The 13991-nt window shown below is 35.7% G+C and overlaps 1 protein-coding gene across 1 annotated transcript in view; it reads right to left on the bottom strand.

The window, feature by feature from the left end:
- Positions 1 to 13991, bottom strand: part of LOC129766974 (protein serrate) — a 162466-nt gene that overhangs the window by 105919 nt on the left and 42556 nt on the right. The gene's annotated exons all lie outside the window — the stretch shown is intronic.

Genomic DNA, 13991 nt, shown 5'->3' with positions numbered 1-13991 from the left:
TGTTTTTAAAAGTGTCCAAATGTTTGCTCAGAATGGAGCAGACTTCTCATTCTCTCAGACTGAATGTCAGCTTGGAATTATACCCAAAAAACAATCACATACGATTACAAGCAGGGTTTGAACCAAAGCCTACTGTGTTCTAATGCTGTTTCATCCAACCGCTGTTGCTGTCGTATTGGGAATGGTACACCACATTAAAAAAAATTAAAAAAAAAGATAATAATTCTACTTGGAGAATAAAGGAGAGAGAGAGAGCTTGAGCTTGAGACTGTACACCCAAGCTAGCGTTGGCAGAAACATTTCATCTTTTGCAGAAAAAATGCTTTTTCGTGTGCTGAGGCGAATTGTGAAATGAGCAAATAAAAGCATCCGTTCCGAAAGCATTGAAATTATTGTATATATCGGAGCAGACATTTCTTTCTTTTTTTCTTTTTTCATCTCTAAGGGTTGTACCAATAAAGTCCAAACGATGTCAACGGGAAGCGAACCGAGGCCGGCTAGAATGCAAAGCTGTTTTACACGACCATTCTATCCACATGACTACTGGTGCTGTTGCATAAATGCGTGATAATGTTACACCCCATTATAAAATGAAGTTGGAAAGTGTTTTCTAAGAATAAAAGGGATAGCATAAACGTGAATCTATATCTCTCTCGGTCTTGCGGAAACTTGAGTGAATACTGTACCAGTAAGGGTAGATAGCCCATTTGAGCTCATTTAATGTCAAAAAATGTGCTAAATATTTATTTCAGGTTCGTCTTGTGTTCAAATTATGTACTTCTTATGTGTTTCTTGTGTTCCTGTGTTTATCTTTTGTTCTTTTTGTAATTTATGTTTTCTTCTAATGTTCTCTAATGTTTTTCTTGTATTTTTTTGTTTTTTTAAAGGTTTTCTTGTGCTCTCCCCGTGTTCTTTTTGTGCTTTCTTATGTTCTTCTTTTATTTATTTTCTCGTTTTTCCTTGTGTGCCGTTAATCCTGTGTACTCTCCGTGTTCGTATTGCATACTTATTGCATTGTGTTCTTGTGTACTTTCCGTGTACGTCTTCTTCCTATTTTTCTGGTGTTATTTTTGAGTTTTTTTTTTATTCTTCTCGGATTCTTCTTGTATTTATCATGTGGTTTTTAGTTTTTCTTTTGTTGTTTTCGAGTTTTGATGTGAGATTACGTCAAACAAGGAAAAAATTATTTACAAAGCCTCAATCAAACAAACCAAGAAGAAGAATAATCAAAGCGAAATAAGCACTCGTCTTTTTTGTGTTCTTTAATTTTTCTTGTGTTTTTCTTGTAAAATTTTAAACATTTTCTCTGAGTTCTTCTTGGCGGGCTTAGTTTCTTGTGTTTTTTAGTTTTTCTTATGTTTTTTGATTTTTTTTTGTATTTTTCTTGTGTATTTTTTCAACTTTTCTTGTATTCTTGTGTTTCGCAAATTTTCTTGTGTTTTGGTTTGAATATTTCTTGTGTTTTTTACATTTCATTTATTTTTCTTGTGTTACTCTTACATTCTTCTTTTATTTTTGGGGTATTTCTCTTGCATTTTTCTTATATTTATCTTAAGTTGTTCTTGAGATTATCTTGAGTTCTTGTGTTTTCCTTGTGTTTTTCTTGCATTCTACTTGTATTTTTCGAGTATTTCTCTTGTTCTTTTCTTTTGTCAATTTTTGGATTTTTCTTATATTTATTCTGAGTTGTTCTAATGATTTTCCTGTATTTTTATTGTGTTCTTCTTGCATTTATCTTGTATTTTTCGAGTATTTCTCTTGCATATTTCTTGTGTTTATTTTGGATTTTTTCTTGTATTTATCATGAGTTGTTCTTGAGATTTTCTTGTATTCTTGTGTTTTTCTAGTACTTTCTTGTGTTTTTCTTGCATTTTTTCTTGTGTTTTCTTGCATTCCACTTTAATTTATGTTGAGTTGTTGTTGTGTTTTTCTTCTGTTCTTGTGTTTTTCTTGACTTCTTCTAGTATTTCTCGGGTGTTTCAATTGCATTTTTGTTGTGTTCTTCATGCATTCTTCTTGTATTTTAAGGGTATTTCCCTTGCATTTTCTTGTGCTTATTTTGAATTTTTCTTGTGTTTTTTCTTGTATTTATGTTGAGTTCTTCTTGTGTTTTTCTTGAATTGCTCTTGTGATTTTTAGATTTCCTTGCGTTTTTCTTACATTTTTCGTGTTCTTTTTGTGTTTTTCTCATATTCTTCATTTGTGATTGATTGTTTTTTGGATTTGTAATTTTCATGTTTTTATTGTATTTCTCTTTTGTTCTTCTCGCATTTTTGTCTTCTTTTTGAGTTTGATTTGCATTTTTCTTGTGTTTATTTTTGTGTTTTTCTTGTATTTATCTTGAATTTTTCTTACATTTCTCTTGGGTTAAGTTTTGGTTTTTTATTGTCTTTATCTTGAGTTGTTCTTGAGGTTTTCTTGTGCTCTTGCTTTTTTCTTGTATTTGTCTTATGATCTTCTTGCATTCTTTTGGTATTTTTCGAGTATATCTCTTGTGTTTATTTTGAAGTGATCTTATGTTTTTTCCTGTATTTATGTTGAGTTGCTCTTGTGTTCATTTTTCTTGTGTTTTTCTTGCATTTTTAGATATTCTTGTTTTTCTTACATTTTTCTTGTGTTTTCATTTTGTTTTTCTTATATCGTTCTTTGTGTTTATTGCGTTTCGATTCTTTCTTGTGTTTTTGTTTCTTGTATCTTGTATTTTTCATATCTTTTTATTGTGTGTCTCTTTTGTCTTCTTTTGCGTTTTTCTTTTCTTCAAATACAAGATTATTATGTCTCTAAATTTATTGTGTTTTTCAGTTTTACTCATGTTTCCTTTTGTTTTTCTTGTGTTCTTTTTCCTTTTCTATCTTGTAATATTTTAGCGTCTTTCTTGTTTTTATTGTTTTTATTATTCTTATTGTTTTTATTGTTCTTATTGTTTTTATTGTTCTTATTGTTCTTATTGTTCTTACTGTTCTTATTGTTCTTATTGTTCTTATTGTTCTTATTGTTCTTATTGTTCTTATTGTTCTTATTGTTCTTATTGTTCTTATTGTTCTTATTGTTCTTATTGTTCTTATTGTTCTTATTGTTCTTATTGTTCTTATTGTTCTTATTGTTCTTATTGTTTTTATTGTTCTTAGTTGGAAAAAGGCAGCAAAAGTAGTCAAAGCAGGATATTGTCAAAGATCAACTTATAGACTGAATCATATCAATCAAACATTAAACTTGGGCCCATAAGAACGGCATGCAACACAAGCATCAGGCAAATGAATGGAAATAGCATAACAAAAACTATTTTTTGTTTTCAAGTCAAAGAATGCGAGACTCGAGTCCTAAACTAAAACTATTGAAATCATCCTAATCGATCTCTTTTCTGATTGCAGCTTCAAGACTCAAAGCTCATCCTCAATTCATCTTGGAACGAAGCGATCCTAACGACAACAGTTTCTCCACCGATAAATACCAACGGCCGCCACTTTCAAAACAAAAATCTCGTTACAACAAAAAGGCAAATAGTCTTTTTCTCCGAGCTGGTTGCCAATCTGAACTTTAAACTCTTCCTTCGCTTTGGGTCTTGAGGCATCGGAGTGAGCGGAGGGAGCGGAACGAGAGGCATTCAACGGGCAAAATTAATTCACCACCAGCCCCGGTAAGTTGCAATCAATTTCAGTACATCAGCAGCAGCAGCACCACAACGACGGAACAACGGAACCCTCCAAAACATGCAACGTTGCGAGCGCTTCGGTTCCAACGAGTCCCTCCGCCTTATTAATTTCCACCCTCGCGCTCTCGTTCTCAGACTCAATCTCCCGCGAATCCCGCGACCCAACAAGAATTAAAATTTCATTGCATGAGGAGTCCGGTCGCGCTGTGTTTTCGCATCGGGCGAACTAATTTTCCCTTTTTTTTTTATAAATTTCTGCAACAGCAGCAGCAGCACCAATTGCTAGTTGATCACAGCCAGGTTTGAAGCCAGCAGAAGATGGATAAAGGAATCTCCACTCGCCCCCATGCAACTATATTTTATGTTTCATCTCTTTATTGCTCGCTGTTGATGCTGCGCTGCTGCTGGAGCAACAACACGAACATCGCACCACGAAACGAGCTGAGCGAGAATTAAAAGCGCCTCTTTACACGAAAACTTTGATTCACACAATTTTTCAACAACACGAACAGCGTGGCGGACTGCGCGGGATTGGGATCGGTGCTTCCTTTTCTCTCCGGCTGCTGCTGCTCGCTTCTTCTCGTGGGACGCTCAAAACATCTGTTGGATGAGCTGGGAACAAACGGCAGCTCGTGAAGGATGACGTGAGAGAACCTCGGACGGAAGCGTATAAGGCGCGGCGAGCGAGGTTGCAAGATTCGCTTTGTGTGTGCGAAATAAGGACATCGCGTGGAGGAAAACACAAAGTTGCGGCTGCGAAGATCGCGTGAGAATGGTTTCTTATGCAAAGCTGCTGCTGCTGATGCTGCTGCTGCCACTAATTGCACACTGCCTGGCTCCGAGAACGTCGAGGAGACGGCCAGTGCGTAATTTCATTAGAAACGAGACCATTATTATCGGCTCGTTATGCTTCATCTTATTTAAAACACAAAATTCTCGTTTCTGACGCAGACCTGTCGATCCATAACAGCCAAGTGTTGTAACGTTTCAATGTATTTTACTGATTGTGACCGAGATTCATAGTTCTTTATCGTGTAATTATAGTGAAACGCTGGTTTTATTTCCATAAATTCTTATTTTGGTTTCTCCTTAAAAGCCAGTTAACTGTTGTGAAAATCACTGCCTTTTCTATATTTTGAATAATTGCTTTCAGTATGGCTATTAATTCTGCAATCATGATTGTGATTTGTAAATTCAGTCTTCCACTATAGAATGTTTTATCGTAGATTGCGTATCCTGTGGGTTTGATCCTTCTGTGTGTTCTTTTTTGGTTTTCTGAGCTATTGATAGCAGCGTTTAACTAAAATATTTTTGATTACTTTCTTGTTCTTTTCAGGTTTACATTTTCACTTACATTTATAGTTATAGTTAATTGTTTGATTTTGATCAAGTGTTTCAAAATAAACGAACCTTTTTTTTATCTTACGCTTGTACACTTCTTCGACTACTACTTATTCGTGATTCTTAAATTCCGCATCTCCACAAATCTGTTTCAATTTAATTTCCACTCTATACTTTCCAATTCACTTATGTTTGATAGTAATCCAATTAATTTTTAGCCACTGCAATCTATGTTTCTGTTTACATATTTCTTACACACACACATCCACATTCTTCCACTGACGTTCAGCACCAACTTCCTTCTCAAGAGGTCGAACCCGTCCAAAGGTGTTTATATGGTGCTCGGAGGTAGGCACAAGTTCCATGTTTTCTGTTCACTAACATTTTTTCAATATATGTATTTGGTTTTCAGTGAATTGTATGTGTGTGATATTTTCGGAAAGTTATTCTGCATAAACTCTGTTGCTAAGCTCCTGTCGTTTATGAAGTGTACATTATTTTTCCCGGTGCAACCACCACTGAGATTTTTGATTGTATTCCACAATTGATTATTATTGACACTTGGCGTTATTGAATTAATCAAGTAATGCCAGTCGTCCCAGGAGGATTTTCGTATTAATTGTTTAAGCTTGTCTTTGGACTTTTTGTAATACAAATAGTTTTAATACATTTGATTTCTAAAATGTGTGATCAGATATCTGTTTTTCAATTTTAATTGCTCGTTGATAACGCTATTACACCAAGCTTTTGGTGTATGTTTTTCGCTCCTGATAGTGTATTTGAATTTCTGTATTCGTTCCGCAAAAAGTGGGACTATATCATGTGACGACACCATTTTGATAATGTCAAAGTAGTTGATATCCTCAATATTTTTTTCTTTTTCAAATATTTTGTACTCTTGTTGTATTTTTTCCCGTATTTCAAATAATATTATTTTAGGATTACTGTTAAAATCCTCGTCTAGAATTTTTCAATCCATTTTATTTGCTAGAGTTGATGTTACTACTCCCAAAATTAATTTTTAGCACATGTTTTGGCATCCCGGATAAAGAGCCTAGAAATAACAGAAAAAGCGCTATCTACCCATATTGGTATATAATTTGTACAATATATAGGTTATAGCAATATAAGCGCAATATGAGCGAGCGAAACAAAAGACACATTGCAAATAAGCACGCATTAAAGCTTTTCGCATACTTTGCCACATGCACAGCCCAGATCGAGGAAGATATAGATTCACGTTTATCCTCCCCTTTTTGCTCTTAAAAAACACATTCCAACTTCATTTTATAATGGGGTGTAATTTTATCACGCATTTATGGAACAGCACCAGTAGCTGTGCGGATAGCGTGGTCGCGTAAAACAGCCTTGCATTCCAACCGGACCCTTGGTTCGATCCCCGAGAGGAAGGGATGTCTGCTCCCATACATACAATCAGTTTAAAGCTTTTGAAACAGATGCTTTTATCCGTTCATTTAACCCTTTAGGACACGAAAAAGCTTTTTTTTTCTGTCGAAGATGAAATGTTTTCTGCCAACGTTAGGTTGGATGTATCGATAAATCAATGGTGAATCGTCGTTCAAGATTATTGGGTGCGTATTATCTATGCGATTTGTCACCAGTTTTGCTCTGGAACACGTGAGATGATGTGCGTTCCAGACTCGACTATGTACGTTAAAATTCCCTGCTATGATAGTAGGTAAATTTGACCTTCCCATAAACTCAAAGAGCTTCCGAAGAGGTTGTTTGCTGTCACTGTTATTTATTGGTGACGGAGGGATGTAAATTGAAATAACTAGGAGTTCTGGTGCGGTATTCAATGTCTTTCATTGCAATCGCTTCCAGAGGGTCTATGTGTTGTATCTGGAGTTCTTCGAATCTTATGGTGTACCCGGATGGCTGCACAGTTTTAATATAGTTGTAACCTGGAAATTGATTTCTTCATTTTATTTTATCCAAATTTCCTGAAGAAGGGCAATCTCTATACTGTTAGTCACATAGAAATTTTCAAGTGATTTGCTCGTATCAGATATTCTAGTTATATTATGTTGCATGAAAATTAGGTTTCTTTGCGTTTCCATTTTGTTTCTGGAGAATTTTATCTCTGAATGTAATAGATTTAATCTGTTTGCTTATATTTATTAGGAGAATATCGGAATCAATAGAATCTGTTTGCGACCAACAGCGCGAATGTTGAGCAAGTGTGAAAATAGATCCCCTTTTTTCAACCCTATTCTTACCCCCACCAAAACTTTTGCTCTCATTCAAAATGCAATGTATGACACATACATTGCTAAACCACAGTTGGTGCAGTGAATTTTATTTCATTTGCATGCCTTTTCTTTGTGACCATATCTTAGGCATTTGGTGCACATTCTTACCGGGTAAACATAGTGTCGAGCCCTGGTATATATCCGGAAGATTGAAACACTTTCCGGAATTTTCTGACCTTCAATATAAATTTTAACGGTATATGTCGGAATCAGTTGCTCCCTTGTCCATCTGCTCTGGCCACACTGGTGCTGTTCTTGTCGCATCGCAGTAGACTTTGGTCGATGAGAATACACTGGAGAAATAGTTTAGTAAAAGCAATTACCAAATCTTTAGTAGCCAAAACATTGGTAAAATATACAAATGTTTTGTAAATATTACCAAAATTGCGTAAAAGCAATGTCAGACGCAATGAACGTTCCTACCAGAGATTCGTAGATTTTACTTCATACCATTAGTAACTTTGTTTTTTTGTCATACCTAACATCTGTGATGTGCGCACTTTGCAATCGCCATTTCTATTTTGGAGATGAAGCGATTCGGAGGTAAGCATTTTGTTGATGTTACGTTTCATTACATATATACATATTTAATATTATTAACATATGTATTTCTTTTTTTCATAGAGACACGAGAGAACAAACACTCCCTAAATAATGCAAACTAGAGCGATGCAGCAGGAAGAGGAACGGGAACTTTCCTCGTGTACGCTGCTCATAGAATAAGTGATATATTATTATTTTAAATTAAAAATAATTGTTAAAAAACATTTTTATTATCCCTAATGATTATCTCTCACAAATGAGAAGCAAAATTTTCACTGATATGGCACCAATGTTGGACCAACAAATCGTAGTTTGTTTGACGTTTGTGCCTACCATTTTTCTTTCGTAATATGTACCAATGATTAGTAGGGTAGAAAATGACTAGAGAATTGGTAACATGTACCAAAAAATTCGTCGTATTTACTAACTATTCCTCTCAGTGTACGAACGGAGTGAGAAATGTCAAAGAGAGAAAGGGTAAATTAAAAACCAAGACGGGTCTATGGTACTAGGTGAGGCCGTTTCGTCACTAAGTTGGTTAGGGGAGCGGTATATGAAAACAGCACGGAAGAAAGTAGAAGGGGAATTATTTGCTTGTAGCGTGAAAGAGACAGACTGATCACGAGCGAGCTTCGGCAATAGCGTATTGTGTTTTGTTTACAAACAAAACACAGTAGACTTCCAAGATGGCTGAAGAGTGGTTTTAGCAAGTTGGCCCACCTTAGTATATACTTCTAGGCGCCTTGTTAAAAACTAAGACAAGACGTGACAACTGGCTTCTTACTCTTCCTTCTGCATTTTCTTCGACCAAGTGCTAGATAACAGGGAAGCGAGATGTGAAGGTTGCCAAATGTTATAAAATTTCGGAAGATTATTTTCCCATGAAAAAAATGTGTTCTTCGTATCATGTATTTTCTGAGTTGGATCATTTTTTTGTATTATGTGCGATTCACATAGCACGTTACGGAGAAGAACGTATACGTTTCGTCAATGTCTCCACCAATTCATACATGCAGTCAATGCTTCCACCCGCACCGTCACGTCAAATGCCAAACGAATGATTTATTTAATTTTATTCATGGTGTCGCCACCTACAACAATTTTAAATTGCAATGCCCTCTTTCAAATCAGCATGCCTAGAATCAGTTCTAAATTTTGAAAAATTCAATAAGAATCCTTGAATTCAATTATTTAAATGCTTAAACCCCGTAGTCCGACCCTTATGCAACAATAATAATAAATAGAATAATTCTTTCAACTAGTCGCGAATGATTTTCACTCCGAGATTTGGAGCTAAGAGATATGTTGGCATAAAAAGTACAGTAAGTTACTTATAAAGCGATATGCTGAGGCACCACTCAGTGTCGCATTGGAGTCGGCTTTGACCAGTAATTGGACATTTGCGACTGGTGGCGACTTTCAATGTGGGGCCCGAACTCAATATTTACAAAAATGTCCAACTAGAGGTAAAAATGTCTAATTAAACGTGTTGCATCACAGATCTCTTCAATTAGCTTAATGTCGATGTAGATGTAAATTACTGTACAACCAAATCAAAACAAAAGCCGAGACACAAAGCCCAGACAAAAACCAAACGAGCCGTCCGTCTCCGTCAATTATTCTTTTCTACAAACCCTGCCGGTCGTTTTCGTTGAACGTATGCTGACGGGTCGTTACGCTGCTGGTGTATGTGAATGTTTTCATGAGAATTGCATGGTAGAATCATTGACGTATCGTGACGTGACGGGACGTGAACGTGACGTATATGTTGTATGTGAATCGCACTTTAATCTTCCAACCGAATATCACATATTTTAAAAAATAAGTATTTTCCTGTTATTTTGGTATCCAAAAAATCAAATGTGAAGAGATAAAGAAAACTAGAAAACGTAGATTTGTTAGTAGGAGTATGATATGTTGAAATATATGAATTAAATTCAAAGTTCATTTTATTTATCAAGAGATTACGGGCATTATCGTTTACACTCCACGATGAAAACGGAATGGACGACACGCCATTAAATTTCTTTTTACGAGTTAGAGAAAATGATGGGTTTTCAGGTAGAATGAACACTCTTCAAATAGAAATTATGAATGAAAAAAATGGGTGGGTTATATCTATGATACAACCGCAAGGTTGACGTGGGACTACCTTAACATAGCAATCATTCGTTTGTATTGATTAAATTTTTGATTGAATGAAACAATTCCAGAATTCAATTGAATTCAATATATTTGCTTTGTGAGTAAAAATAATGTATGATTCTATATAAGGTCAATTCATGCATTGTGATAGATTATGTTCTTCGTTACAAATGACAGTCCCTTAACGTTTGGTATGATGCCTAGGACAAAATATGTGAACGGAAGAATTATCAACGATTATTTTATTTTACGTTTCCTTCTGAAGATTGCATCTCTCAAGTGTACGTATTCCTCGAACGGCGAAATTGCTTGATTTGATGAACTTCAGGCACTCAGTTTCGATTTTGACATGTACGTCGAACACATATTGCTTAATCAAAAGGCGTTATCGCAGTAAATGGTTAACAACATTTTGCCTAATCATCAAATGGTATGCGTAGAAATTCAGTGAGCAGAAGATATGAAGGCATATCCTTCAATGCAATCTTGAATAACCGAGCCAAAGCGTGGTGTTCGTACCCGCTTTTGTAATCCGTGTTTGGAAAACACTTTTCGGAGTGCAAAAAAAACATGCGAGTGCAGAAGTACCCTCGGAAGACCATTTTAAGGAAACATACTCTAGTTTGCACAAAGGCAAGCGAGTATAAAAGTACACGCAGTTTGCATTTATTTGCTGAGCTGATTTCCCCAGATATCTTGGTTTTGAGGTCTGTGTTAGGCAAACGCATTTCAGTCAGAACAAAAATGCACCCGACTTGGACGAATTTGCTCAGACACCTTGGTTCTAAAGTCTGTGTTGGGGAAACACATTTCGGTCGGAACAAAAATACCCCCGACTTTCATGTATTTGCAATGCCGATTTCCTCACGCTCCATGGATTTGAAGTCTGTGATAGGGAAACACATTTCAGTCGGAACAAAAATACCCCTGACTTTCATGTATTTGCATTGTCGATTTCCCCAAAGCTGCTCGGTTTTGATGGCTGTGTTAGGGAAACCGTAGATCGGGCCAATCAAAATGAGGCAGTTAGGGCGTTTAGCTAACGCTTAACATTTTACAGTTATTCTATTGTTTATCTAATGAAAAATAACATTTTATTAATTGCGATAGAAGCGTAGAAATATTCCCTATCAATTAATACAAACATCTTGTCGATCCAGTAAGAAATGTTTGAGTTATAAGCATTCGGAATCTTTCATTTTTTTCCTGCTTGTTCTATGTTTAGGTTTTCATTTTACCCCCCATATACTCCGGTTAGACGTAGTCCCACGTCAAAATTAACTTCTCCGTATCAAATTAGTGTTGATTGTGAATGGAAAACTTTGCTTTCTTCATTTGGTAAAATAATCTCGCACAAAAATTGTATCTGAAGATTATTTTATATTATAATGAGTAATGAGAATATCGGAAAGTGTATAGAAAACAGGTCAAGTTAGGGTAAGAAAGACGTTCTTCAAGTAAATAAATAACGCCAAGTAAAAATTTTCATTCAGGTTTTAACAATTTAAAAGTGCCTTCGGGCCGAGTAGTAAAACTTGTTAAAAGCTTATTTCGTTTCCAGATATCGACACCGTGGAGTGTATACGGAAATAAGGCCTTATAATTTAACTTTGATATCGTTCAAATACTAACAGTACTGAAATATTGATAAAATCATACATTCCCAAATAATAACAGAGCGTTTATTCAGGTTTTTTTCTGTAGGTATGTATGGTTTATTCAAGTTCCAATATGATTTTAAATACTTTTCTGCTGCCTTGGTTGTTATTTGTTATTAGATTATAATTATATTGCTAACTGCTTCACGGTTGGAAAATAATTAAATGCTCTTCTCTATTAGGTCACTGCTATTATGCTATGCTAGATGGCAAAAGAATCCCGAAAAGATGTAGGGTGGAAATTCCGATGCAATGTTTCCTTCTCTTCGGGAACTGAACACCGGACGTAATAGAAACGAAAATATACAAAAAAAATCCATTATAGAAAATATCGCTAAATTGAAATGTGAATGCCACAATTATTCAATTTTGAATATATTTGGCAACACTGTGAAAATGTTGGAAATCCCATATTTGTATATTTATCTTTGTTAATTATTTTACTCATCAGCCAATCCGAAGGCGAGTTGCAAGTGGTCCGAGTTTGACAGAAAAAGTGGTCCGGAATCGGTCCCCTATTGTCATGTCTTGTCTCAGATTAAAAACAAACATTCTTTGTGGACAACAAAAGCAGATATTTAAACAAAGGTGCCGTTGGAAAATTGTAAAAGTGGGATTTGTAGAAAGTTGAAGAAATAAAGTTGCTGAAAATTATTAGGAAGTTCGCGAAATATTTGAAAGACCGTGTGATTTGGAAGAGGCGAGAGAAAATGAATTCAAATTATGAACAGAAGTGGGATTTGAATAGATCATTTCAAGGAACTCACGCCAATGAACTGAAATTTGGAACAGAATGGGAACGGTTTTTTAAGGATAAATAATAAAATAAATGATATATAAATGAAATAATTTTAAAAATACATTTCTAGTTTGATCTGTTGTTTTCAAAGCAGATTGACAAAAAAAACGTTTTCGTATGACTCGTCCGAACACCATCTGTTAATACGCTCAACCTTTGTTATATTTAGGCTACCTGAATTGATATGTTCAAGCATATATGAAGCTTGAATTCGTCTACGAGAATTTTCGAATTTATTAATGATTCGGTTTCTTTTGATTTGTCAACTGTTAGAACTTCTCAAAACATGAGTCGGCCTGATTCTGAGGTGAGATGACAATTGTCACATCACCATCACGCAACTCTCCTCACTCTATTCCTACAGTCGTTTCGGATGCCGTGAGAGGTTCATTTGATGTATGTGAGAGGATGAACAGCAAGTGACAAGGCGTTCATTCTGCTGGTTGCCAAATCTGATCAAAGATGCCACATTCGCACATGTGTTCACGAATTTGCAGACATTTAACTTTTATCACAACCTTTTATTCCTGCTGCAGGCTATTTAAAATAGTGACAAAACATTATTGATTCCATATGATAAACGAAGCTGGTCAGTATGTCAGACATTAGCACATATTTACAAATATTTCAAATTTTTATCGCATATATTTGAGAAAAAACATCTGGCATCCCAGAATTTTATTTGTTTCGCTCAGAGAGGTCAGATATTTGTTTTGCTGCAGTCAGTACCGTATCTATAGATCTGATTTAACCTGGCCTGTTGTTAGTGTATCAGGACATTCTGCCGAATTTGCAGGTATTTGATTTAGATTTGGTGAAACAGTTGATTGCATCCTGTAAAGTTTAGCATTTTTGTTTGTTTTGGTCGTAGTTGCTGCTGCTCTCTGCACTCTCAGTGTTAAATTGTTGCTCTGGCTCCGGCTCGGGCATATACCACGGCTTCTGAAATGGATATGCAGTTCGGTGACGATGACTCGCGGATAGATAGATGAAACACAAGATCCATGTGATAGATACATTTTAGAGAAAATAAATAGATTTCATGAAATGAAAATAATTTCGGTGTGCTTATTCGTCCAATTGAGGAATAACAGACTCACTACCGCTTTCACAACAAAAAAAACAAACTACTTGCAATTTGTCTCTCGTACTGTGAAAATTGAAGATAAATTGAATTTATTGATACATATAATACCATTACTATCGATTCTATACGACCCAAAAAACACTTATTATTCCTCTTCAATTTTTCATTTGTTTTCATGCACTGTCGACACCTCAAGACATGTCGACGATTGTCACCTAGAAATCCCAGTTCATGTGACAATCGTCACGTATATTTGAGAGCGGGAATAAAGTGAGAGTTCATTCAAGTGAGATTTCTCACGGCATACGCCTGGTGGAATCGCGTGACATAAGTGACAATTGTCATCTCACCTCACACGCCACGCAGAATAAGGCCGAGTATTTCATCTGTCGTCATTAGAGATTTCGTCGAGATCAATCTGTATTCGCTAGCAGCCCGGAAATATGCCCGAAAACGACGATTCTCTCGGAAGACTGTCACAAGCGACGAACCC

This window comes from Toxorhynchites rutilus, chromosome 1, assembly GCF_029784135.1.
Source record: "Toxorhynchites rutilus septentrionalis strain SRP chromosome 1, ASM2978413v1, whole genome shotgun sequence".
NCBI classification, from domain to species: domain Eukaryota; kingdom Metazoa; phylum Arthropoda; class Insecta; order Diptera; family Culicidae; genus Toxorhynchites; species Toxorhynchites rutilus.
This window is presented reverse-complemented; position numbering and strand designations above follow the sequence as displayed.